This window comes from Macaca fascicularis, chromosome 3, assembly GCF_037993035.2.
Source record: "Macaca fascicularis isolate 582-1 chromosome 3, T2T-MFA8v1.1".
Taxonomy (NCBI): domain Eukaryota; kingdom Metazoa; phylum Chordata; class Mammalia; order Primates; family Cercopithecidae; genus Macaca; species Macaca fascicularis.
This window is the reverse complement of record NC_088377.1, coordinates 105,824,656-105,852,202: the sequence shown is the minus strand read 5'-3', so window position 1 is coordinate 105,852,202 and position 27,547 is coordinate 105,824,656. Positions and strand designations below refer to the sequence as shown.

The window sequence follows — 27,547 nt, the reverse complement described above, 5'->3', positions numbered from 1 at the left end:
GGGTGTGAAAAGGTTAACTTTTTGCATTTTAGAATGTCCACAATGCGGTGACCTTTGGCCGTTTCATAGGTTAAAAGGATTGAGTTAAAGGGAGCAATGATCTCTAGAAATAGCATTTGGTGTAGTCTCTAAAGGGCTGTGTGTGTGTTTGTTCTGTTTTTACAAACTGGAAACTTCTCTGCTAAATGTTCTATAAACAAGCTCTGTTGGATTAGCAGAACTTGCAAAAAAATATGGTGACTGAAACCAGAACCATTGGTATGCTCTAACGTGCCGTGGTTTTCAACCCTTTCTAAAAGCCTCTTATGCAAAGCAGATTTCAGCAAAGCTGCTCTGGTGGAAGAGGGAGACACGCCCCATGGCCTCTCTGCTTTTCCTCAAAATGCCATCCTCTCCCCTCCACGCGGTGACAGGGAACTGAAAGACCTGAGCTCCCAACCCAACGATCCCACTAACTGGCTGCGTGTGATTTTGAATAAGTACTAACCTCTCTGTTTTCATTAATCTTGTCCAAGAATGAGATGACGAGGCACTAAGGTCCCTTCCACTCTAACAGCCATGATTTTCTGAGTCTTCATGTTCGCTTTTCCTGGAGTCCCTCCAGCCTCTCTGAGCTATGAGAACTCCACATTTGGCCTCCAACATTGGCAGAGATTATACCTTTTCCCTTATCCAAGTGGAGTCAGAATTTTGGTAGTAACTAAATGATACTGTATCTAGCGCTGTAAAAGAGATTATAGTCTGTGCCTTCCATATTTACAATGTGGTTTGGGGGAAACTTTAGGAGAAATAAACATTGGGAGCCACAGATAAGGAGCTAGTGCTAAGAATGGAAGGGATAGGATTTCTGTGAATAATCACAATGTCGATGACATTAAACAAACAGCACGCATATATAGTTAACAATCAAAATTAATTATATTTAAATCTATGTCTCAGACACTTTTTGCAGTAGCATGAGAACAGTGATCCTCCCTCAATTCTGAGTCAGGATTTAAAATTCCAGAAATCCTTCCACCCCCACCCCACATACACACAGAAATTTCAAATTCAATTGATGTGGGTAGGGCCTAGCTTCCTGTATTTTGGGGATTCTGAAGTCAGCCAAGGTTGAGAATGGATGTATTTAGAGAACTAATGTGCCTGTCTGTTTCTTCCTGGAGGCAGACATTTCCACGTGCCCATCAAAAGCAAATAACAAAACTGAAATCCTTTTATCATTTACCTGACTAAATCTCACTTTCAGAGGCTATCATTACTGTTGCAGTATTACCCAACTCAGGCTTGGCACACAAGAGACAAAGTTAATATTTATACTGTTTACAAAACCGTTCAATAAGTACTGGGACCGTGGCTCACAGAGAAGAATTTGCTGCATCATGATCTCATTTCAATTCCCTGATGGCAGTTCAGCCATCTGTGTGACAAAGTTCAGGGACTTTGGACTATCAAAGCTTCAGACTTTGTGAGTCCCAGATCATAACCCCTTATCTTCAAGAATGTAACTGTTTAAAAAGTTTGGAGGAGCAGGATAATATTGCTCCAGCTGAACTTGTTCCCTGGCACCTGGTGACCTTGTTTACTCCAGAAGGATTGGCATCCCCCGTTAAACCACTGTGCTTCCAGCAGCTGTCCTTAAATGATTAATGTAAGCAGGCAGATAAACCTCAGGTCATTCCTAAACCAGAGAACTATCTGCAAATTAATACACAAGCTTAACCTCGTTTGACTGGGATTGAAGATTTTCTCGAACTGATGTCCATCTGACATCACTGAGGGGCTAAGACTGTACTTACGCTAAATCATACCTCTGCCGGGGCAGATTCAATCACTCCTTTGCTTAACTCAGTTAACAAGCCCTTATTCCCACAATAGCCCACTTGCCATATAAGTAATACTCCTCAAAAGACTCGTTAAAGTTGACTTGGGAAGCAACCTCCTGCTTTCTTCCATGCCACTAAGACCAAAAAAAAAAAAAAAAAAGTGTCACAAATTAAGAATTTCAATGAAGAGACCTAGTAATTGAATTCTGTCTGTACTGAGTTTTCAATCATACTCCAACATTTGACTTTTCTAAAATACATAATATCTTCCAATTTTGAAAGAGAGCTCAATAAATAATTTCTTAAAAATATTATCTTTGCCTCAATAATTCCATTCCCAGCACTTTATAATCTGCCTTCTTTCCTGTCTTCCATAAGGGAAGGAGGGAAGGAAGGAAGGAAGGAAGGAAGGAAGGAAGGAAGGAAGGAAGGAAGGAAGGAAGGAAGGAAGGAAGGAAGGAAGGAGGGAAGGGAGGAAGGAAGGAAACAAACATGTTACACATATAGATGGGCTTCAAACAATAAAGAGATTGGTTAAATCAAGTGTACTATACCAACCTGATGAGCAGTTATAAAATAATTATGAACACTATAGAATGATATGAAAATGCTAATGCTTACCAAAAAAGCAAAATACAACAATACTTCTTTCTTTCTTTCTTTCTTTCCATCTGTCTGTCTTTCTTTCTTTTTTTTTTTTGAGACAGAGTCTTGCTCTGTTTCCTAGGCTGGAGTGCAGTGGTATAATGTTGGCTTACTGCAACCTCCACCTCCCCGGTTCAAATGATTCTCCTTCCTCAGCCTCCTGAGTAGCTGGGACTACAGGCGCGCATCACCATGCCCAGCTAATTTTTTTTCGTATTTTCAATAGAGACGGGGTTTTACTATGTTGGCCAGGCTGGTCTCAAACTCCTGACCTCGTGATCCAACCATCTCAGCCTCCTGAAGTGCTGGGATTACAGGTGTGAGCCACTGCACCCGGCCCCAACAATACATCTCTACTATGCATTGTGGATGTATTTATGTATATGAACTAGCAAGAAATAGGAAGAATAAAAAGTCAATATTTGGTAGCTGTGGAACTCTGAGAGCTCACTTCCATTTTCAAAATTTCTATTAATGCTGTTACAATAGGGTTAGTGCAATTTTAAAAATCATCTCTTTTTCTGCAACAGTTTACATGTTTTCATATAAGTATAATCTAACACTAAAGCGTCCTCTAAAGGGTAAAAACTCATTCTATTCTGTGAAGGCTTGAAGCTTTTTGAAGATTTAATATATATGTATTTAACATTTAATATTTATAACAAGGGTAGAATGTATATATCATTATCCTTTGTTTGATAAATGAAGTCTCAGAGGTACTGGGACATGAACAGTTTGACCAAGGTTGTATCATTTATCAATGACAAGCAAGAGTGGAAGGAAGAACACCATAAATCCCTGAGTTTTGAAACTAAATCCAATTCACAATCTCTACTTTGTGTTTTTCAAAGGGCCCAGTAAAGTACAACATACTCAGTGAGAACTTGGTGAACACTGATTTTCTGAAGCGCCAGGATTAGCACAGTTATAGAGACTGTTAGCCAGTCTTCTTGACTCCAGCCTCACCTTTTGTTTTGTTCATCATCTACATACAACTGTGAAGTGAATCTTGAAACAGAGCTTTCATCTTCTCACACTACCATACTCAAGAACCAATAATGGCTGCAAGTTCCTTTTTCAGACACTAGATCTTGGCTTTCATGGCCATCCATAATACAACTCAATTCCACTTCAGCCAAACTTTTTGGTTAGACCTACCTGGAGTGTACCATCCTCCCTTCCAGTTGAGCCTGGCTTTCTAATACCTCCTGTGTGATGAATAATCTCCTACAAGAATATTTAAGTTTTACATTTCATTTTCACATTAATCTAAAAAGAAATAAATTTTTTTTAAAAAAAACCTGGGCTCTTTGGATAACCAGTTAAAATTGAGTGTTGACTGTCAATGTCAGTGCCTGGATTTATGTCTGTACAGAGGATCATATTGGCATCAAGAAGATACCTTTAGTTGCTATGGGCTGATGTGAAAAGAACAGAGGTAGGAACGGAACATAGTGATGATATGCTAGTGCCACATGAAGGCCAGATGTCACTGTGCACTGTATAAGCAATGGTGTCCTGGTAGTCGAAATGGAGCAGCGTGGTGGAAGAGTTGAGTCATCACACAGTGCTCGCGTATCCATCTGCCAAAAGCTTGTGCTGTAGCATTCACCTTTTAATGACATAAGCATCAATCTGGTGACTGAAAAACATCATTTGTCAACATAAATTAACCTATTTCAACTGAATATTACTGGTTTTGTAGTTTTATGATTTAATTTGTAAATTTGCTTTAGTTTATAAATTGTGTTAGGCTGCTTTTGTGTCACATAAAGAAATATCTGAGGCTGGGTAATTTATTTAAAAAGAGATTTAATTGGTGCACGGTTCCGCAGCCTGTATACAAAGCACGGATTGACATCTCCTCAGCTTCTGGTGAGGGCTCCAGGAAGCTTACCGTCATGGCTGAAGGTGAAGGGGAATGAGCATGTCACATGGAGAGAGCCAGAGCAAGAGAGGTCAGGGAGGGGAGAGATCCCAGACTTCTAAACTTGAAGTTTAAACTTAAAGATCTCACATGAACTTAGTGAGAACTCACTTATCACCAAGGGGATGGTACTAAACCATTCATGAGGGATCTGCCCTGATGATCCAATCACCTCCTACCGGATCCCACTTCCAACAATGGGAATCACATTTCAACTTGAGATTTTGAGGGGACACACTTTCAAACCACATCATAAATGCTTGAATGTCTTTGGTTGTTGTTATTATGGCTGAATAACAAATTACTCCCAAATCTAGTGGCTTAAAACAACATTTTATTACTATCTCTCAGGGTTCTAGTGGTTAAATGGACTCAGCTCGGCAGTTCTCACCCAGAGTCTCTCCCACAATTACTGTGGCTGGGAGAGGAGGCTTTCTCACATATCTGATGCCAGATCTGGGAAGACTCAAACAGTCAGGACTGGAGAAGCTGTGGCTCCTTGGGCATGTAGTCTTCCCACATGTTTCCGTGGTGGCTTTAGGGTAGCCTAAATTAATAAAAAGTGGTTCAGGTCTCTAAAGTCAGAGAGAAAGAGGGAGAGAGATCTGGGTAGGTAGGCAGATTAATTGATTAAATCAATCAATAGATACAGGTAGGTGGAGGGAGGGATGGATGGATGGATGGATGGATGGATGGATGGATGGATGACAAAGTGACAGACACACTGTATCATATCTTCTAATATAGTATTAGAAGTCGGCCGGGCGCGGTGGCTCAAGCCTGTAATCCCAGCACTTTGGGAGGCCGAGACGGGCGGATCACAAGGTCAGGAGATCGAGACCATCCTGGCTAACACGGCGAAACCCCGTCTCTACTAAAAACACAAAAAATTAGCCGGGTGAGGTGGCGGCGCCTGTGGTCCCAGCTACTCAGGAGGCTGAGGCAGGAGAATGGCGTAAACCCGGGAGGCGGAGCTTGCAGTGAGCTGAGATCCGGCCACTGCACTCCAGCCTGGGTGACAGAGCGAGACTCCGTCTCAAAAAAAATAAAAAATAAAAAATATAGTATCAGAAGTCACCCAGTCTCACCTCCACCATGTTCTACTCGTTAGAAGACAGGTACCAAGGACAGCTCACAGTCAAACAGAGGGAAAGTAGACTCTACTTTTATGGAAAAGTCTCAAAGAATTTGCAGAAGTGTAAAACCACCACAATTATACAGTTCCTTCCCTTTCCTGTTTGCTAATCTAAATCTTGTCATCTTTTGCAGCTGGCTTAAGTGTCCCCAGCCCCCAGAAGACACCCCAGGTTTCTCCAGACCTCAGACTCCTTTGATAAAACGAGTCTCCTTTGATAAAAGTCCACAGCCTACAGTCTGTACTATAGAAGTAAACCTTTCATTGTATTCTGCCTCACATTGCTTTGTTTCTGATGATGGTAACAAAAGTTATGACAGATATTATATATCTATATGATCTAATTAAATTAAAATCCTTATTTTATATGTATGATCTAGTTAAATTAAAATCCTTGCAACAATTCTGTCTTCTTAGCCCAATTTTACAGATGAGATTCAGAGAAGTTGAGAGAATTGCCCAAGATCACTTCTACTGAGCTAAAGTCTGTTTGACTCCAAAGCCTCTTCTTAAGCACTATGCCAAATGCTGTTTCGTATAATTTAAGTCGTATTTGTGGAATATGATTGAGAAGCATAAAGGGTGGAAAATAGAAGAGGAAAAGGGGGAAGGAACAAGAGATACATGAGGACAGCGACGTCAGAAGGCTGACCATACTGGCTGCTTCAAGGAAGCCCACCACCCTGGTTACCGAACCTCCCCCAGCACCATTATCTTCTCCAACATGCTCCATCTTCTTCCTACATTCCCCATCTGGAATTATTGGGTCAGTCATTAATTCAACGCTCTGCAGCCCTGTCAGTCTCTCCATCTTTGAGGTAGCAATCATAAAATGCACCTGCATCCACAGTGACATTTGCAGGACAAAGGTACTTTGCACATGTAAGTGCCAAATACGCACAATCACCACGCAGAGATGAAAGGTGATCAGGGAAACTGAACTCTTCAGCTGAAGTGCCTAACACTGATTCCTCATTAAGTTCAGGCACACCATAAGCTCAACACCCATTTGAGTGCAAACACAATATGCCTTATCTCTCACTGCATTTGGTACAATCAATTTCATGTCCTCATTTAAATATCTCTCTGAAAGATGATCTCTGGAAATGGGGCAGATTTTCAGTGTTATCCTCAGCAAGTGAATTTTCATAATATGGAAGGTCATTTCTGAGGGTTTGCAACTACTTAAATAAGAACTGATAAATAAGTGTCATACAAATTTATTGCTGCTAGAACGCTTTACATTAGCAGGGGTACTGCAAATTTGCTTTTCATTAACCTAACAAGCAGAATTTAATAGTTGAACAGGACTTGGAAAGTGCCTGCCCGTCAGGCGAGGCACCACAACTTTTCCACTTGGAACAAGAGGCCAATCCATTAGTAAGATTGCACAATGATGAAAACGTATCTAAGTATTTAGTTATGTCTTCAGTTATATTTATGCCCTGCAAATGGGATTGCCCTACCAGAAATTTGAGCGCTGGCCAGTTCATGACTGCCAGGGGGTTAAATTTAAAAGCTAATTTTTTACCAGAATTATAAAGAAGACAGAAAGGGTACAGTAAAATGAATCTGAGCGCTGAAGGGAATGCAGTATACTGGATAAGAGAGCAGTGTTGGGGCGTTTTTCTCTGCCACGGACTAGGCACATAACTTGGAACAAGTTACCATGTTTATCTTTAAACTTGAGTCTCCTCATTTGTGAATTAAAGATCGCAGAGTTGTTTTGAAAATTATGAGAATATCAGTAAAAGTGCTCAAAACAGTGAAAAGCATAAAATAAAAGTTCAGTACATTATTGTTATTACTATCATTGGGGAATACATAAAAATGTCATTTTTGCTGTCTTCTCTCTCTCTGTTATAATGGATGTATTTAATCTTTTGTAATTTATAAACCCCTTTAAGAATCTGATGTAAAACTATAGTCTGTTTCTCCAGAAAAGTTCACATATGCACACATTCAATATTTTGTGATTCCAGAGTTTCAAGGACTCCCTGGATTCTTAAAAGTTCTGCTCTCACTTATCTTTCTATTCTCCCTTACTGTCATTTTGAAGTTCTGTGGCTATCTATATTTTACAACCACTTAATTAGTCTTAATCACAGCTTCCGAAAATAAAAAAGCCAACTCTGTAAAACTATCAGCATTTATATTTCAGATCTGATAAAATTTAAGATCAAGGTAATCAGTCAATCAAAACATTACAGTCTGTTTTAAGCCTATTAGCCCCTTTCCAAAAGAGTGATTCTAAGTTGATAGTAGAGTTCTCAGAACACATTAGCTCTTAGTAACTGTATTAAAAATGACAGATCCATTACCAGGACACGATTCAGAACATATTTAGCCCATGAGGTTGACACTGAACTAATTATCTTCTCCAACAAACTCAATCTTCTTCCTGCATTCTCCATTTTGAATTATTGGGTCAATCATTAATTCATTTACCCATTCAGCAACTATACTAAGTGCTGGCAAGGAATAACCAAACAAATCAGGCCCTACCTTTCAGGAGGAGAAATGTAGGTAAGCAAATCAAGGGTTCTGGGGACTAGAATGAAAATATGAGCCGGGTGTTGGGCAGTGGAGTACATTGTATGATTTTTTCCCCAGGTATTCATTTTGCCCTTCTCTAGAGGTAAACCTCCCAACCTCCCTGATGTCCGGCTTGGCCATGGGACTGCTGTGGCCAATGAAATATGAGCAGGCAAGTTGTACGTCACAAGTGAACAGAAGCTTTAAATATAACCATGTGTTTTGACTAGGCGTTTTATTTGCATTCTGATATCTGCCACAAGGAAGAGTGTATCTCAGGGGACATCTGTTCTTTCAGCCTGGGTCCTGGGATGGAGAGGCAGGCAGAGCAAATCTGTAGCCAACCTGCAGCCCAGAGCAGAGTTGCACCCCTCAGCCTTCATATAATGAGCATGAGATAAGTGTTTGTTATTCTAATTTGGAGTTGTTAGTGCAGCAAAACCTAACCAATACAGATGCGCTTAAAGAAGAGCATATTCATTTCTACCTGAGGAGACAGTGCAGCCAAAAACATTTTGAAAAGCTAATGATACTGGTAGGGTTAGTATGGAGGTTGTACAGGTATCTTAGTAACCTCATGCTGCAATAACAAAATACCATTGACTAGGGTGGCTTAAACCACAGAAATTTACTTTTCTCGCAGTTCTGGAGGCTGGGAAGTGATTTGGGTGCCAGGTGATTCGGTTCCTAATGAGAGCTCTCTTCCTGGATTGCAGATGGCCGCCTTCTTGTTGTGTTCTTACATGGCAGAGAAAGAGAAGGCTCTCTCCTGTTTCTTCTTATAAACGTATTAATCGCATTCGTGAGGGCTCCACCCTTGTGACCTAATTACCTCCCAAAGGCTCCATCTCCAAATACCATCACACTGGGGGCTGGGATGTCAGCCTATGAATGCTGGGGGAAAACAACTCTGTCCATAGCAGCAGGTTTTGAAGTAAGGTACAGAGATCAAGGCATCTGGATTGATCATTGTTTTAGCCTACTTTGTGCTGCTATAACAGAATACCACAGGCTGAGTAATTTATAGCGAATACAAATTCATTTGACTGAAAGTTCTGGGAAGACCAAGATTGAGGAGCCACATCTGGTGAAGGCATTCTTGCTCTGTCATAACGTAGAGAAAGGCATCACACGGGTGAGAGAGCAAGGCAGGGCAAGACAAGGTTGAACTTGCTTTTATAACAAACCCACTCCTGCCGTAACAACTCATATCCATTCATGAGGACAGAGCTCTTACGACCTAAACAGCTCCCAATAGGCCCCACCCCCGACATTGTTGTATTAACTTTCCAAGACACGATCTTTGGGGAACACATTCAATCCATAGAAGTTATGAAGGGCCTAGTACAGCAAACTAAGGAATTCGTATCATATCTTTAACATGCGACCTTTAACATCATTTTAAGCAAAGGAGCAAAAGGGGCCTAATTTGCATTTTTAAAAAATTATTTAATCATATTGTGGTTGTGTGGAGGATTTATACAGATATAAGGCCAGTCCCAAAGATATTAGATGATTACAACAGTCCAGGTGAGATCCTTGAAGCTTTGCAGCCAGGCTGGCCACATGGCGTGATTCAGCAGCCCTGATTAGCTCCAGAGGGGGTAAGGGGGTCGTGGGAGGCATGATAAGGAGTACGATTTCAAGGACTAGAATACTGATAACACACAGGAAGTGAAATAAAGAGAGGAACAAAGAATCACTCCTAGATTTTTGCCTTAGATAACAGGATCAATGGCAGTGTCACTAACCAGTATAAGAGAATAATTGGAATGGGCAAAGGAAAATAAGTCATTTAGTCTTGGATATTCTGAGCTGAGGTTCCTTTGGGACACTGAGGTCCGTGTGCCAACAGAGAGGTTCAAATCGGAAATCCTGCTGTGGAGTGAAGGGGATCATCCTAGGAATGTGCAGGTAAAGGGAACTGACAGGCCCTGAGAGCCACTAATAGCTGAAGCAATGAGAAGCTGAGGAAGAGAAGCCCACAGAGGAGACAGAGATGAAATGATCAGAGAAGTAGGAGAAAAGTGAAGGGATGCTAGTGTCACGGGAAAGAATGTGGGTACTGATGTACTGAATCTTCTCTCCACTGAAACCCAAGGTGAAAAAGGGATGCCTCCAAACTGAGATGTAAAGCAGCCCCCAAAGAGAAGGGAACCCTTCACCAGCCATAGCTACTAACAGCCACAGAGAAAAGATGACCCATCACCATGACAGGAAAACACTCCTTTGACAATCACAAGTAAAGTAATGAAGTGGCCAACACAGTGCAATAGGAAGAGCAAGCGCCCACTGCCATGACCAAAGAACCTCTGGCTCTGTTGTGGCCATATTTGTATTTAAAATGCAGTTTGAAAGTGGGGGTTTCTGCATGCTAGTGACTTCCGTTTTGCACAACTATATGGGAAACTTGGGACTGCTAAGTAATGACTAGGAGTTGGGGTGCCATTGACTCTCAGCGTGTCAGAGGGGGCAAGTCAGCCTGGAGTCAACATCCATCAGTTCAGTTATTTAAAAAATGGATTGTAACCAAAGGGAGATTCAGTTGATTGCCACTTGCAAAACCGAATAACAAGGATGAGTTGTGATAGAAAGTCAGTGACTTTATTTTTCCATAGCTAGCAGTGGAGAAACTGTCCAGGCTCCTGCCTTAATGAATTCATATCAAATTTTCAAGCAAAAGGCAAAGGAGTTAAAAAGAGGAGCTTTTGGGGTGAAGAACATGCAAGATGGGCGAGGCTGTGCGGGTCTACATGACTCGTTCCGATGACTTAAGTTACTGCTCCATCCGGTGAATAGACTGATGCCATCTTGGGCTCAACCAGGTTATAAATTAACTGTGTCCTTGAAGCAATTTCCTGGTGGGGGAGCATTCCATAGGCACCTAGATTGTCTCAAGATTCAGTCTTTGGAACTTGTAAGCAAACATAGAATTAGATAAGCTACCAATGCAAGGGAGGGCCTGGTGGAAAGGAGCATAAAGGTTATTATTTCATTACTAAGAACTTAACACAAAGGGCAACAGAAAGAAAGCTTAAAAACAGGGTACCTGGTTACAATATGACCTTGGCCAAGTTTGTTCATTCATTTGTCTATTTGTTAGTAGTTTATCAGTGCTTACTTTGTGCCAGATGCTATGCCAACAGTTGGAGATACAGTAGTGAAGAAGATTGACAAGTCTGCCCTCGTGGAATACTAATTTCTGGAAGGAGATGCAGGCATTAATCATGTAAATAAATAAAAAGATAATATCTACCTGTGATAGTAACATTAAGGAAGTAAACAGGCAGATGAGATAAACTAGTGGCTCTCAAACTCGAGCAGCACGCATCAGAGTCATAGCTGTAGGGCTCCTTGAAACAGATTGCTGGACTCCATCCTCAGAGTTTCAGTGGGTCTGGGGTATGGCCTGAAAGTGTGCCTATTTCACGAGTTCTCAGGTAATGGGGATACTGCTGATCCAGGGATCAAACCTTGAGAACCAAAGAGATGGAGAGTAGCTACAGGAGGTTTTTAAAATAATAGTAAATAACTCTTATGTGGGCTTTATGGCATTTCAGGTGCTAGTTTAAATGACTATGTTAACCCATTTAATACTTTTTTTTTTTTTTTTTTTTTTTTTGAGACGGAGTTTCACTCTTGTTGCCCAGGCTGGAGGCTGGAGTGCAATGACGTGATCTCGGCTCACTGCAACCTCTGCCTCCAGGTTTCAAGCGATTCTCCTGCCTCAGCCTTCCAAGTAGTTGGGATTACAGGCATGCACCACCACGCCCAGCTAATTTGTGTATTTTTAGTAGAGACAGGGTTTCTCCATATTGGTCAGGCTAGTCTCGAACTCCCAACCTCAGGTGATCCGCCCACCTCAGCCTCCCAAAGTGCTGGGATTACAGACATGAGCCACCACACCTGGCCCCCCTTTAATTCTTATAACAATTTTGTGAAGGAGAAACTAACAGGGTGCCCATTTTAGAGATGGGAACACAGACACAGAGCTGGTGTTAAGCCTGATGCCCTAGACCTTAAGGCCATTGAATGGAGGTATTGCAATTCAGCCCTCAGGCAGCAGGCTGCAGGGCTTAACTACTCTCCCTTCCTGTGATTTGCAAGTAAGGGCTGACTTCTCTGAGCAGGCGGTGTTTGAGTTGAGACCTGCAGGCTCAGAATGAGGAACCATGTAAAGAACTGGGAGAGAGCATTCTCAAGCAGAGGAAACAGCAAATGCAAAGAACCAGGAGTAGAAGAGAGCTCAATGTTATTAAAGTAAAGCGACAATGTGGCTGGAGTTAGAAACGTGGTACAGTAAGAGATTGCAGTGTCAGGTAGATAGGATCAGTGGACACCTGTGGGCCACATTTTATTTTAAAAGCAACTGGAAGTAAAACAAATAATATTTTAAATTAAATGTTTCATTTTAACAGATAAATGTAAATTCACATGCAGTTGTCAGAAATAATACAGAGAGAGTGGGTGTTCCCTTTACCCACTTTCCCCCCAGTGGCTACATCTTGTAAATCCATAGTGATGCCACAATAAGGACATTATCACTGATAGAGTCAAGATACAGAACATTTCCGTCACCACAAGGACTCCCCATCTTGTCCTTTGATAGCCACTTTCACTTTCCAGTCACCTTCTTCCCTTCCTCCTTCTTTAACTTCTGTTAACCACACATCTGTAATAGACTTTTATAATTTTGTCATTTCCAGAATGTTATATAAATTGAATTGTACAGTATAACCTTTGCGATTTACTTTTTTCACTAAGCATAATTCACTGGAGAGTCCGTTGTCCACTTTATTGTATATGTCAGTAGTTCATCCCTTTTTATTGATGAGTAATATTCCATGGTAGAATGAACCACAGTTTAACTATTCACCTGTCAAAAGACAACTGAGTTATTTCCAATTTAGGGCTATTACAAACAAAGCTTCTATAAGCATTCATGTATAGGTTTTTGTATGTCTTCATTTCTCTGGAATAAATGCACAGGAGTACAATCGATGGGTCATAAGGTAGTTGCATGTTTAGTTTTTCAAGAAACTGCCAAACCGTTTTCCAGAGTGGCTATGCCATTTTACATTCCCACCAGCAATGTACGAGTGATTCCATTTCTCTGCATCCTCACCAAAACGTGGTGTTGCTACTATTTTTGATTTTACCCATTCTGACCCATATGTGGTAATAACTCATTACAGTTTTAATTTACATTTCCCAATGGCTAATGATGGTGAACATCTTTTCATGTGCTTATTAGCCATCTGTTTCTCTTCTTCAGAGAAATGTCTCGTCATGTCTTTTGCCCATGTTCTAATTGGATTGTTCAATTTTTTATTCTTGAGTTTTGAGAGTATTTTGTAAATTCTACCTTCTAGTCCTTTATAAGATATGTGGTTTACAAATATGGCCCCCCACTCTGTAACTCATCTTTTCAACTCTTCACAGAGTTTTTTGCAAAGCAGAACTTTTTAATTTTGATAAAATACAGTTTATCAATTTTTCCTTTCATGAATTGTACTTTTGGTGTCAAGTCTAAGATTCTTAGTCCAGCTCAAGGTCCTAAAGATTTTCTTCCATTTTAAAAAACAGGATAAGTTTATGTTTTACATTTAAGTCTGTGATCAATTTTGAGTTAATGTTTATATAATGGGTGAGGTTTATGGTGAGGCTTCATTTTTTTGTTTGTGAATGTCCAATTGCTTCAGCATCATTTCTTGGAAAACTTATCTTTCCTCTGATGAACTGTTTTTGCACCTTTGTCAAAAATCAGTTGGGCATATTTGTAAGAGTCTATTGCTGGGTTTTCTGTTCTGTTCTATTGATCTATATGTTGATCTCTTCACCAGTATCTCATAGTCTTGATTACATAATAGGTCAAAATTGGGTAGATTGTTTGCTCTTCTTTAATTTTTTTGAAATATTTTAGCTATACTACTTCCTTATTTTATATAAATTTTATAACAATCTTGACTATATCCACAAAAAAATCTTATTGGAATTTTAGTAGAAATTGTGTTAAACCTGTATATCAATTTGGGGAGCACTGACATCTTTAATATGTTGAGTCTTCCAATCCATGAACACAGTATATCTCTCCATTTTTTTAAATTTCTTTCATCAGTGTTTTGTAGTTTTCATCATACCAGTGCTATTCATGTTTTTATAGATTCACATCTAAGTATTTCATTTTTGTTTTTAAATAATGATAAATAATGTTAGTATTTTTATTTCAGTCTTCAGGGGTTCATTGATAATGTATGAAATACAATCAATTTTTGGATGTTTATCTTATATTTTGCTGAACTTACTCATTAGCTCTAGGATTTTACATATATATATATTTTTGGCGGATTCTTGGGTATTTTCTAAGTGGGTTATTATGTCATCTTCAAATAGGGACAGTTTTATTTGTTTCTTTCCAAATTGTATGTCTTTTATTTCTTTTTCTTGACTTATAATACCAGCTAGGACATCCAGCACTATGTTGAATATGAGTAGTAAGAGTAAACAGTCTTGCTTAACTCCTGATAATAGGGAGAAAACATTCAGTCTTTCACTACTGAATTTAACATTGGCTATAAATTTTTTTGTAGGTGCTCTTTACAGTGTTGACAAAGTTCTCCCTATTCCAATTTTTCTAAGAGGTTTTTTTTAAATCAGGAATGTATTGAATTTTGTCAAATGTTTTTTCTATCATGATTGATATGATCATGAAATTTTACTTCTTTAGCCTGATAATACGTTGACTTATTATCAAATATTAAATCAGCTTTGTTTCCTGCAATAAGCCTCACATTGTCGTGGTATATAATTTATTTTATATGTTGCTGAATTCTATTTGCTAATAGTTTGTTAAGGATTTTTGTGTCTATACTCATAAAGAATATTGGTCTGTAATTTTCCTTTTTTGTGCTGTTTTTGTCTAGTTTTGATATTGGGCAATACTAGCTTTTTAAATAGTGAATAGAGAAGTTTTTCTTTCTATTTTCTGAAAGAGATTGTGTAGAATTGGTTGTTAACTCTTCTTTAAACATATGGTAGAATTCTCTGATGCAACCATCTGGGCCTGAAGACGTTCTGGGAAATTCTTAAATTACAAATTTGATTTCCTTAGTAGTTATAAAGCTATTCAAACAATCCACTTCATGTTGGGTAAGTTGTGGTCATTTTTGGTTTTCCAGGAATTGGTTTATTTTGTCTACATTTTCAGGTATATGTGTGTAGAGTTATTCATAGTATTCCTTTATTATCCTTTTGATGTGTTCAGGGTCAATAAAGATAGCCTGTTTCCTTCCTAATGTTGGGAATTTGTGTGTTTTCTCTTTATGTCTTTGTCAGTTTTGCAAGATGTTTGTCCATTTTATTGATCTTTTCAAAGAGCCAGTTCTCTGTTTCACTGATTTTTTACTACTTTCTGTTTTCAATTTTATCGATTTGTATTCTAATCTCATTTTATTCCTTCTCTTTGTTTCGGTTTATTTTGTAATTTTTTTAGGTTCTTGAAATAGGAGCTTAGATTATGGATTTAAGAGTTTTCCTTTTTTTAATGTACACATTCAGTGTTACAAATTTCCCTCTCAGTACTGTATTAGCTGTGTCCCACAAATTTTGATACATTGTAATTTGACTTGCATTTAGTTAGTTTTCTTTATTTCCTTTGAGACTTCCTGTGTGACCCATAGATTATTTAGTTTTCATGTGTTTAGAGATTTTCCTCTTATCTTTTTTATTGATTTCTATTTTTATTTCAATGTAGTTGAAAAACACACTATATCCTTTTCATTCTTTTAAATTCATTAAGGTTTGTTTTATGGCCCAAGATAGAGTCTATCTCACATATATTCCATGGACACGGCTATTATTGGATGAAGGGTTCTATGGATGTTGATCCAATCCTGGTGCTCAGCAGTGTTGAGTTTTCTATGTCCTTGCTGATTTCTGTCTAGGTATTCTGCTAATTGTTGAGAAAGGAGTATCAAACTTTTCAACCATGATTGTGGATTTGTCTATTCCTCCTTTCAGTCCTATCAATTTTTGTTTCACATATTTTGCAGTTTTTGCTTCACATATTTTACAGCTCTGTTGTTGGGTGCATACGTATTTAGGATTGCTACGTCTTCTTGGTGGATTGACCCTTTTATCATTATAAAATATCCCTCTCTGTCTCTGGTCATTTTCTTCACTCTGGAGTCTACTTTATCTCATGTTAATAGAGCCACTCCTGCTTTCCTTTGATTAATGTTTGCATGATATGTCTTTTTCCATCTTTTTACTTTTACTTGCTTAAATTGGTATATTTAGATTATTTGTATTTGGTGTAACATATTAATATGTTAGGGCTGATGTTGACCACTCACTCTCAAGGGAGGGTGCTCCTTGTTACTGCTGGGTAGCAATGGGGATCTGGTTCCCCAAGTAGTCTCCACCAACATTGCAGTGGGTATGGCTTCATTACCATCGGATAATCATGAAAGTCCTGGCTCTCTACCCTAGTAGAGAGAGAAAGGAATGACTTTTTACTGCTCAGGTGTCCCAGGTGGTTTCCACTGACATTGCGAGAAGGGCAAACCTCAAAACTGGCCAGCAGAAATGAAAGTCCTAACTCCCTACCTGGCCTTCTCTGACACTACCCCAGTATGTATGGAGAGATGCTGTGTTTTTACAGCTATGTGAGGGTAGATTATTTATTGTCTAATCGCTTTCGTCTTGCTAGACTTCCCTTTCCTGATCCTTTGACTAGAGAGAGCAGGATTTTGTTGGGACTTTTTTTGTCTGCTCTTGTTGTTGGCATTTCCATATTGCTATCTTCTTCAGCTACAAGTCTGGTATATGTGAAGCAACAGGAAAACCCAGAAAACTCACCACAAGTTCATTTCTAGGGTTCTGAAGTCCCTTGACAATCTGCTTTCTTCTCTCCACCTTTCAGATTCTTTTTGTGTTTGTTTTATATATAATGTCCAGGCATCTTAGTTGTTCTTAACAGGAGGAAAAGGGCAAAATATGTTTACTCCATCTTCCTGGAAGCAGAACACCAAAATGATTTTTAAGAAGGCAATTAGACTGATTTGTATAAACACTCCTTTGCATACACCTTGCCCTATTTTGTGTCATATAGTACTCACTTGGCAAAAGTACATCCCTGGTTTAATCCAACTCCCCACCTACTCTGCTTCTGCACGAATGCAGTTGAAATTGCCGAAGCAAAGCACACAACACACTGTCTCATTTTATATGATGACTGCAGACATACTTCCTTTGTGTCCTTAATATGGCCTACCATCCTACTACATTTGCCTTGTCCGTTCTATCTGTCCCCCATCTGTACCCAATACAACTATTTTACTTTTCCTTTCTCCTCACTCCTCCAACACTTCTTTTTCCATCTTTACCCTCAACTCTCAGCTATTGATCTTGCTTCCTGTGTCACTGAGAAAGCTGAAGCAATTTGAGGGGAATCTCCACAAATTCTTCATTCCACTTTTACTCTTCCACCACAGTGTCCTCATGTACTCTATCTTCCTATCTGTTGCTGTAAATAAACTATCTTGGGTTCCCAATTACCCCAACATTTAGTGGCTTAAAACAATAAGCATATATCATCCCACAATTTTTATGCGGCAGGAGTGAAGGAGCAACTTAACTGATGGTTCTGGCTCACAGTCTTTCATGAGGTTTCTGTGAAGATGTCAGCTTGGGCTTTAACCATTGGAGGCTTGACTGGTTCTGGAAGATCTGCTTCCAAGATGGTGCACTCACAGGGCTATTGGTAGGAGGCCCCATTTCCTCACCAGAGGAACCTCTCCACAGGGCTGCTTGAGGGTCCTTACAGCATGGCAGCTGGTTTCCCTCAAACAAAGTGATCCGAGAGAGCAAGAGGGAAGCCACAATGCCTTTTATGACCAAGTCGCAGAAGTCACACACACCACTCTGTCACATTCCATTTGTTAAAAGCGGTTCACTAAAACCAGCCCGTATTCAGAGGAAACACAATTAAACTCCACCTATTGAAGGAAATAGTGTCAAAGTATTATGGGCAAGGTTTTTTTGTTTGCTTGTTATTTTTTTACTTTTATTTTGGGCTTGTGGGTGGACATGCGTTAAAACCACATGATATAAAGCAAATCTCTTCATTTAGAGGACATCACTCTAACAAGTGTCTCCCTTTCTCCTACATCATCCATGTTTACATCTTTACTTGATCATTCTCATCATTTAACAAACTTGTCAATTTTCCCAGCTTTTAAAAGAAACTCCCCCAGATACACTCAAATATTTTTCTTGCCTTTGCAGTAAAACTCTTCAAAGGAGCTGTCTTCCCACTCTCTCTTAAACCCATTCCAATCAAGCTTTCGTTACAATTCATGAAAACTCCTCTTGTCAGGTCACCAATGACCTCAATGCTGCTAAACTCAATGATCAGTTCTGAGTCCTCATATTATTTGATAATCAGTAGCAGTGATCACTCTCTCTTCCTTAAAACACTTTCTTCATTTGGCTTCTAGTTCACCTCAGTTTCTTGGTTTTCCTCGTATTTCAGTGGTTGCTTCTTTTCAGTCTCCTCCACTGGTTTCTCTCCTCTGCAACTTATTGATGTTATAATGCATCTGTTCTAGGACACTGCTTCTTTGTTTATCTCAAATTACCCTCACTATCTTAGTAATTTCATACAATCTCATGGCTTTAAATATCATATAGGCCATGACCCACAACTTCATACCTGCAGTGCAGTCCTGTTAGCTGAACTCTTGACTCACACTTTCAACTGCTTATTCAACATCATCTCTTCTCAAATGTTTGGTAGATGTCTAAAAATCAACATGCCTCTGAGATGTCTATGTCATACCACAGATCTGCTATGCACTTAGCCTTCCTTGTCTCAGCAATGGCAACTCCATCTTACCAATTGTGCAAACAAAAATCTAGAAGTTATGTTTGACTTGTCTCTATGTCTTATAGCACACAGCCAATCCATCAGTAAATCCCTTTGATTTTTCTTTTCAGAACGTATCTGGGATACAATCTCTTTTCACTATCTCCATGATCACCTAGGTCTTTCATGTCTTTTCTCAGATGTCACCTTCTCATTGAAGCCTATCCTGGCCACATTGTTTAAAATTGCATCCCTCACTTCTGCCCAACTTTATACTGATTTATTTTTCTTTTTCCCCCACATATAGCACATATCATCTTCTAACATACTATGTAATTTGTTTATTTATCATATTGATTGTCTCCACAAAGGCAAGGGTCTTTGTTTTGCTCACTAGAGGGTCCAAATTTTGTTTGCTTCACTGGTGTTACTTTTAGGTACACCTATAGAGGCATTCATAGCACATAGTATTTGCTCAGTAAATATTTGGTTCTGAACAAACCTAGCTTATGTTTTTTTAGAAAAAATACCCCTATGGCTGCTGTGTGAATATAGATTGATGCGAGTGGAGGGAAAATACATATCCCTTAGAAATGTTTTCACCTGCTAGTAACAGACAAAAATCAGACCACTTTGGATGAAACAAGAGCTATTTTCCCTTAGAATATGATGTGAGAGATGTAACTTTTGGACTTAGTGTATCAGGGCTAATGTCTCTGTGACTGTAGTCCCTTTTTTCTCATTCTCACAACTGGTTACAGCAGCTCCGGCCATCAGATTTACATTCTAGGTGAGGAGATGGAGGAAGGTAAATAGGGAGTTTCTGAGAGTCAGGGACATTTTGCATCAGCTTACACAAAGGTGGAGATGAAGAAATGCAAAGAGATTTTGCAATATATGTTTGTTATAAATTGGGAGAATAGTAATGAAAAAAATGAGTCGTCGGTTATTTATATAAGCGATTGGGTAAATGGTGGAGTCATTTATCTAAGTGGTTCAAATGCAAGGAGAAAGAGATACGAAGAGAAAAACTCAAGATCTCCAAACTAGGCATACTAAATCAGAGATGCTCACTCGTTATCCAGGTGTAAATTTCAAGGAGGCAGTTGGATATACAAGTCTGATGGTAATGGGAGAAGTTTGGGCTGGAGAGACACACTGGAGAGTCATGAGCACATGGGTGGTATTTAAAGCCATTGTACCAGATGAGATCACCAGCGAATGTAGATAGTGTTCAAAATTGAGTCACAGATAAAGGGGAGGAGGAGAAAAAGCTAAAAGACTGAGAAGGAGAAGAAAGGGGAAAATCAGGAAAATGTTGTGTCATTGAAATCAGAGAGCAGAACGTTTTAAGAACAGAATTACTTAGCCTTTTGGGATCCCAGTTTTCTCCTCTGTGAAATGAGGTGAGAATAGCTATCTCTTAGGGTGTTTATGAGGATGAAATGCTATCACGTGTGTAAATGTCGGAATAGTGGTTCACCATGATAGGCACACCATCAAGGTCTGCTCCCCACCCTTTGGGGTAGCCTCCTAGCCTATGTTCCCAGACCCATGGAGGAAAAAACACTTTCCAAATAACCTTTTTATATTCCAGCGGTCTATGTTGATTCAATATGGTAAATAGCCATTTGTCTGGAAAAATATTTATGCAGGATGACTGGAACAAATATTGATTTTGTTTTATCCTGGTATCCATATAACTCAAGGACAAGGGAAATTCAGCACATGAATTTTAGAAACAGTAAATGTGTTGCTCATATTTTCGAGTCTGTATTAGTAATGAATAAATTAACACTTGTTTGATGAATAAACGAATGAATGAATCAAGTGAAAGGGAATGACGTAATGTCTATTCCAGGACAGCGTTAAGCTGTTTGTAAGTGTATGTGTTAATTTTCTTAAGGTGGTTGGCATAGTTGGTTCCAAAATGGTGTTATCAAGTTAATATTGCAGGACTAGTCCTTGCTCCAATACAACATATTGAACTATTGACTACCCAGCAATGGACCAGTGACAAACCCATCACTACTGTAGGAAACAGTAAAAACTCAACTCAAAGAAGATAAACTCTACCTTAGATCGCGAATTTAGAAGATGTACTCTACTTTCTAGGGAGTGAATATAGAATTTACATCCTCTTATATATTAAGGCCAGATTTAGCTTCTGGGGACCACTTCATGCAGTTTCTGCAAGTATATTTGTGGATATGTCTACATGTCTGTGCAGGCAAGGTAAATTCATGTCTTCGGACAAAGGAGTGCAAGCCTACACTGATCCTAGGAAAGATTTACTCACTTACAGTCAAGTGAATGAAAATCAGAGTGGAAAAATCAAGGGATGTAATTTGAAGTGAGAAAGCATTGGAAGCATTGGAGTTTGTTTTATTTATACTGGTACTGAGTTCTTGGAGCCAAGCATTTTTTCTCCTCGGTTGGTGGCTCTTTGTTGCTTTTGGCTCTTTTTTTAAATTTTTTTTTCTGCTTGCTTTGAAGCCACACTGAATAAACCCATAGCAATAATCAAATGGAGGATTTAAATATGACCCACGTGAAACTGTTCTGACAGTCGGGGTACCTGAGAACTGTCCAGCAACACTTAATTTACCAACTTCCTTTTCCCCTCACTAGTGAGGGACGTATGTACAGACTTCAGGGAACATGGTTGCATAATGGTTATAGGATCTAATTTAAACTTGTTTTTAAATAGCAATAAAATGTATACTGGGTTGAAGAATCTATCTCACAGCTGCCTACAGCCATTTTTTTAAATCACTTTTTTATGCAGCATCCCTGGAAAGTCATCCATTAACCCAAGAGAGGGAGCATGGACTCCCACAAAGGAAGCATTTTGTTGCCCACTGAACACATATTGAAAGCACTGTTCTGTAGTTTGAAAATCTTCAATCTGTTGCACCCTTTAAATCTTGGCTGGCGAAGACAGGACCTAACAGATCACATTCCCAGAGTTTTACTGGCAGTACTGATAAAATAAAATGAAGAAGTCAGTAAAATAAAGGCCACATTGCTAGTGTGTGAAGTTCAAGGAACCCTGGTCAAAAATTTAATGTTTGTTAAATGGAAAGGGAAACAGCCTATCCTCCAGCGCCTGCTAAAAATGTAATGATTTTCCTGGCATGCTTTAAGGGAAGGGCAAATCGTAGTTTTGAGTTCAATTTCATGTGGCCCCTTGAGAAAGGAAACTGAAAGCAGCAAAGAAAAACTCTAATCAGGAGCAAGGTATTTGCTGCTAGTTTTCCCTCACAACCCATGCCAACCAGTGGAACAACAGCTAATATTAATGGTTTTTTTTCTCAGTGCCTTTGGGAGGCACTGTGAGCCCAGGTGAGTCTAAGCTAAGCACTGGCCAGGTGCAGAGAAAAGAGACTGGCAGGAGGTAGGCTCTGTAATGTCCGGCAGCCCGTGTCGGAGCTTAGATTAGGAGAGAGTTAGGTGACGGGCTTGTGGACCAGGGATAGCTTTGGAAGGGGGTGGGGAGGGGACTGTGGTTATAATAAGAGCTAATTCTGATTAGGCACTAGCTGCATACCAGGCACTGTATCAAGTATATTCCACAGATTATCTTTTCATTTCATAGAGGTTAGTTACTATTATTACTCCTGGGTTCACAGATGAAGAAACTGAGGCTCTGGTAGGTTAAGGGTCTTGCCCAAAGTTCCCCCTGCAGTGAATGGGGGAGCCAGGGTTCACAACCAAAAGCTATGACTCCAGGATTTAGCCTCTTAACACACGGTGCTAGATCAGGCCTCAGGGACTCAGTGGCTGAGTCTCTGTGTTGGGCATAACCATGACGTCCTCTTCTGTTTTCTTCCTTCTGCCACTCTCCTGCAGACCTGGCCATCACCCAGTCTCAAACACAGATAATGGGAGAACAGAGACAAGTGAGACAGCCAAGGAGAGGAGGTAGGCAGTGCAGGGTGCAGAGACAGGAAGAACTAGGCAGCTGGGAACTCGACAGCTGATGGGAAGGACCAACACAGCTCATGTTGGCGCTTCAGAAATCCGCTGGCGTTAACTTCCAGAGAACTTCTCTACAGTTGTCCCCAATTATTTCATCAAGGAGTCAAAGTAATAAAACTGGGATAGGATAATGGCCAAATAGTGGATTAAAATCCACACTATGAAGTAGTGTGTCCAAGAGTTTCATTTTTATTGGTATTTTTGGCCATAGTAAGGAAATAGGTTAGTATGTTGCAAATTGTTTACTACTGCCTTCAAATCTCCAAAGAGCTTCAGTGAGGGAGGGAGCTGATTGGTTCTATGTGGCTTCTAGAGAGGCATTAATTCCTATTAGTTCTATTGGGAAGGACTGTCTGTCAGTGTACAACCAACCCCACAAAGCAGGACTTCACCACAGAGCACAGCCGAGCAGAAGCAAGGGCACTTGGTCAGGACTTAGCTGCACATTATAATCTCCTGGGCAGTTTTAAGAAAGTCTGATGCCTTGGTCTTACCCCCAGAAATTCTTACTTAGATGATGTGAGGTGGAGCCCTGGCGTTAAGATCTTTAAAATCTCCCCCACGTGATTCCGATATTCAGCAAAGTTTGAGAACCACTGACTTAGATATCTCATCAGGGATGCTGCAGCACAGATTGAGTAGGAGGTTGGTCCAGATTATTTCTAAATTCCCTTTCAGTTCTAAGATCCTAAATTGCTAACCAAGGCCATTCACTGTGAGTTTGCTGTTTATGATGGCTATGGATAATTTTATGATTAATTATTAGTGACAGTGGACTACAATTTTTTACATGTAGAAAAGTGACATGCTGTAAGCAACAAAAGACCACATCCACTATTTTGGATTTCTGTCTCTTTGAAATTATGTTTAAGGAAAAGAAGCTAAGAAAATGTACGATAGATTTAGAATGCTATTAATCCGAAACCACCCTTCCTCCCTGGCTCTGTATCCTGGCACACTGGAACATGGAGAGTTTCTGGAGATTAATAATACCAGCGCACATGGATCTACTTGCATCTCGGATATCCAATCTCATTGTTTCAAGGGAAAAATGATATTGGACTTAGACGAATTTTTCCAGAGGGAAAGGAGAGTGTGCGGTATGACTGCCAGTTGGAAAGCACAGGCACAGAGCAGACTTCGTCTCCACTTTATATCCCTGACATCTTGCATCGTTTTTCTCACTCCTAGATCTAAGTATTGTATTTGGCAGAAACTGTCAGAATCCCTTCAAACCAGTCTGAACTTCATACAAGGGCCTGAACTAATTCCACATAGGGACTTAGAATCACAGTTGCCAGTGGACTATTTAAAGACAGAAGTGCAGGGCTTGTATCAACATAACTGCTTCCAGTAGATGTGGCACGGTTCAAGGAGTCCTGCCTAGTGGAAACAAGTTCTTGGTCTGATTTTAACCTGCCATGATCCCTGCAGCGTGACTTTGGACCAACTATGTCCCCCTCAGTGCTTCAGTAACCTTAGAAGTTAAGCAAACACAGAAATGCTGACTCACTTCAGAGGGGGGCATTGTGAAACCCAGAAAGAGGCCCTGCATTAGTAACACAAAAGGAAGCTAAACTGTGTTTTCATGATCCCAGACTAGAGTCTCCAGAACTTTTAACTTGATATAGCTCTGTGGTTCCCACTGTGGGGCGGGCTGTGACTGACGGTGGAGCTAAAGTAGTTATTCAGCACTTGTCCACAGGAAAATCCTAAAGCTTGATGTTCTGAATATTACCACCTCTAAAACATATACTGTGGAAAACTGCACTGTTCCTCTGTGAGTTAAGAGTTTAATACATTATATTGATTACAAATCAATTTCAAGCTGTTCATGTTGAACTTGTCAAACAGCTTTGGCAAAAGAGAATGGGTTGGCAAACAAATAACTTCCTGGCCTGTGGGGGCAGAATGACTTAGAAACCTCGGGACTCAGGGAAGTTAAGGATGCTGAGAAAAGAGCAACAGGATCTGGGGTCTGAAATGTCCACTCATATGGAGAAGGAAATTTCTATGACTATTGAAATCAGCTACTTGGGCAGGTAAATGATTGGCAAGAACAGAAGGCAGTTAATGAACCATCCACCAGCTTTGGAAGGCAGCAAATGATGGAGAAACCAGAGGGAGGCTGAGACAGAGAGGAAAGCAAGCCATAGCCTGCCTTATCAAAGAGGAGTCTTCCCAAATCCTACTGCAAAAAAGAGAAAGAAAATAAATACCACAGTAGGAGATGATGGCACATGAAACCAATTGGCTGAACATTATGCCCAAAGAGAAACTGAACTTCACAAGTATATTTTTCTAAGGGACATTTTGGCACCTGATTCATAATCTCTACCTACTCGAACTCTCCTGCTGTCCCAAGCAAGGAAGCATTTTTGTGGAATACCCATCTCTCACTCTTACTTGAAAGTTTCTTAATCTACTCTGCTCCATTCACCTTCATCTAGGCCCCACTGGAGCAGTCCACTCTTCCGGCCACACTGGGATCCTGTTTATGACCCCAAAACAACTCCATCACGGAGACCTTGAACTCTGATCAGCCACACCCCAAACGTATCCCCTTATGTGGTTAACACCCTGTCTCTGCTCTCACTGCACTTGCCTGTGGAGCCCATGAGGAGCCCATGAGACCTCATAAGATCTCTGCCTTCTTTTTTTTTTTTTTTTTTGAGACAGGATCTCACTCTGTTACCCAAGCTGGAGTACAGTGGTATGATCTCAGCTCACTGCAACTTCCACCTCCTGGGTTCAGGTGATCCTCCCGCCTCAGCCTCCCAAGTAGCTGGGACTACAGGCACACACCACACCTGGCTAATTTTTGTACTTTTTGTACAGACAGGGTTTCACCACATTGCTCAGGCTGGCTTCGAACTCCTGGACTCAAGGGATCCACCCATCTTGGCCTCCCAAAGTTCTGGGATTATAGGTGTGAACCATGGCGCCCAGCCAAGATCTCTGTCTCATGTATCCTGAACCCATCCATCATTCCCAGGCCAATCAGTTCTCTGGGGGGTTCCACTGCCTCTCCTACATACCCAGAATCATACTATGATGGCTTGTCTATTTAACCGTTCCCTCTCAGTAACCCTAACTCTCACTACACCTACCACATCAAGAGACCCTTCCCCAAATTCGCCCTTCTAATCTCCTGCATCCATGCTGCTGAACACTGCTTGGAGAAAAATAATACAAACATCTAAATTACAGTCCCCACAGTTGGTGGTTTCCAGCTTCTGCTGAGCTTGCAGTGCTGCTTGGCAAGTCTTGCCTTGCTCTGGTCACCTCTCGGCAGCCATTCCACATCCCTAGTGCTCCTGGGAAGCTGCCCTATTCCACCCTGACCCAATCCATCTACTCTCCACCTTGCCTCCCATCCCACAGAAAAGAGGAAGTCAAGACATGTTCAATCTTTCTCTTCTCAGCCTCACCATCAAACTTATCTACAGCTGCATCCAGGCCTGCCTATTTCCCCCTGCTCTGGAAAAAGGAACCTCGCTGGGCATTTGAAATCATTGCCTCCTTCCCTCTCCATGCCCTCTAGCCTGCTCCCTCCCTTTCCCCTGGCTTCTCTCCCTCCACTTCACACTTGCTCAAGACTCTCTACTCCTCCAAAACAAACAAAAAAGACAACTGTGGCTCCCTTCTATTCCACAACTCCCTCTAACCATCCCATCTCTCCTCTTTCCTTTCCAGCTAACCTTTAAAATTACTTCCATATTCATTGCTGGCAGCTCCTTACCTCCCATTTGTTCTTTGATCCACAGAAATCTAACTTCTGTCCATGCCACAGGAACTGCTCTTGCTCTCACCAATGAGCAAGTTCCAGATCCCAGGGATAGTGTTGAGTTTTTATCTTGCTGAACTTATTTCAGTTTCTTGAAGCCACTTTCTCCCTGGACTGTCTTCAGTTCTCCTTCTGCCTCCTAAACTGCTCTTGTCCCTTAAACGTCGCTGCTTGCCAGGATTCTCTCCCCTTCACTGCTCCCCAGCTCCTGCCCTTGCCTCTGCTGGCACCAGATTTGGTCCTTCCTCCATAAAACCACCACCACTATGGACTTTCTTTTCCAAAATGCAAATCTGATCATGTTGCCACTCTACCTAAAACTCTGTAGTGCCTCCCCAGCACCCACTGAATGGAGGCTCTTCTCCTTGTTGCTGAACACAGGGCTTTTCTCAACCTGGCTGCCAGCAATGTGTCCAGCCTCGTCTCTTTTTCCTGCTGAAAAGTATTCTGTGCTGCAGCTATTCAGAAAAACTTGCACAAGCTCTGTTAAGCAAGGACAACCTATGATAAATACTAACGAAGTAATATTAAATAAAAGGACATTCTAACAGGAGTTACAGAGGGTTCAATTAATGTCTCCTCATCTTAATATTATTTAATATTTACATGATTTTTTTCCTCCAGAGAGGTTTTTTCATACTTCTTCGTCTTTGCACAGCTGTTTCCTCTATTTAGAATGGTCCTTCCCACTTAGTAAATTACTCAACCTTCAAAATCCAGCATAAATGAATGTCCCAACCCCTCCAAAGCCACCCTTTGCTTGCCTCTTTCTGGCCTTGCTCTCCTGGCCCAGGAGAATAGCTGGCTTCCTTTTTTATCCACAGCGTCTTGTGGCACCTCCACTGTG

The 27,547-nt window shown here is 40.5% G+C and overlaps 1 long non-coding RNA gene across 1 annotated transcript; it reads right to left on the bottom strand.

Moving 5' to 3' along the window:
- Positions 1-11,852: 11,852 nt before the first annotated feature.
- On the bottom strand, positions 11,853-26,846 carry LOC107129237 (uncharacterized). The gene is made up of 4 exons (XR_010585731.2): positions 26,656-26,846; positions 17,704-18,063; positions 16,925-17,079; positions 11,853-12,941 (listed from the first exon to the last, which is right to left on the bottom strand). It is a non-coding gene; the product is annotated as an uncharacterized lncRNA (long non-coding RNA).
- Between the last annotated feature and the right edge of the window lie 701 nt (positions 26,847-27,547).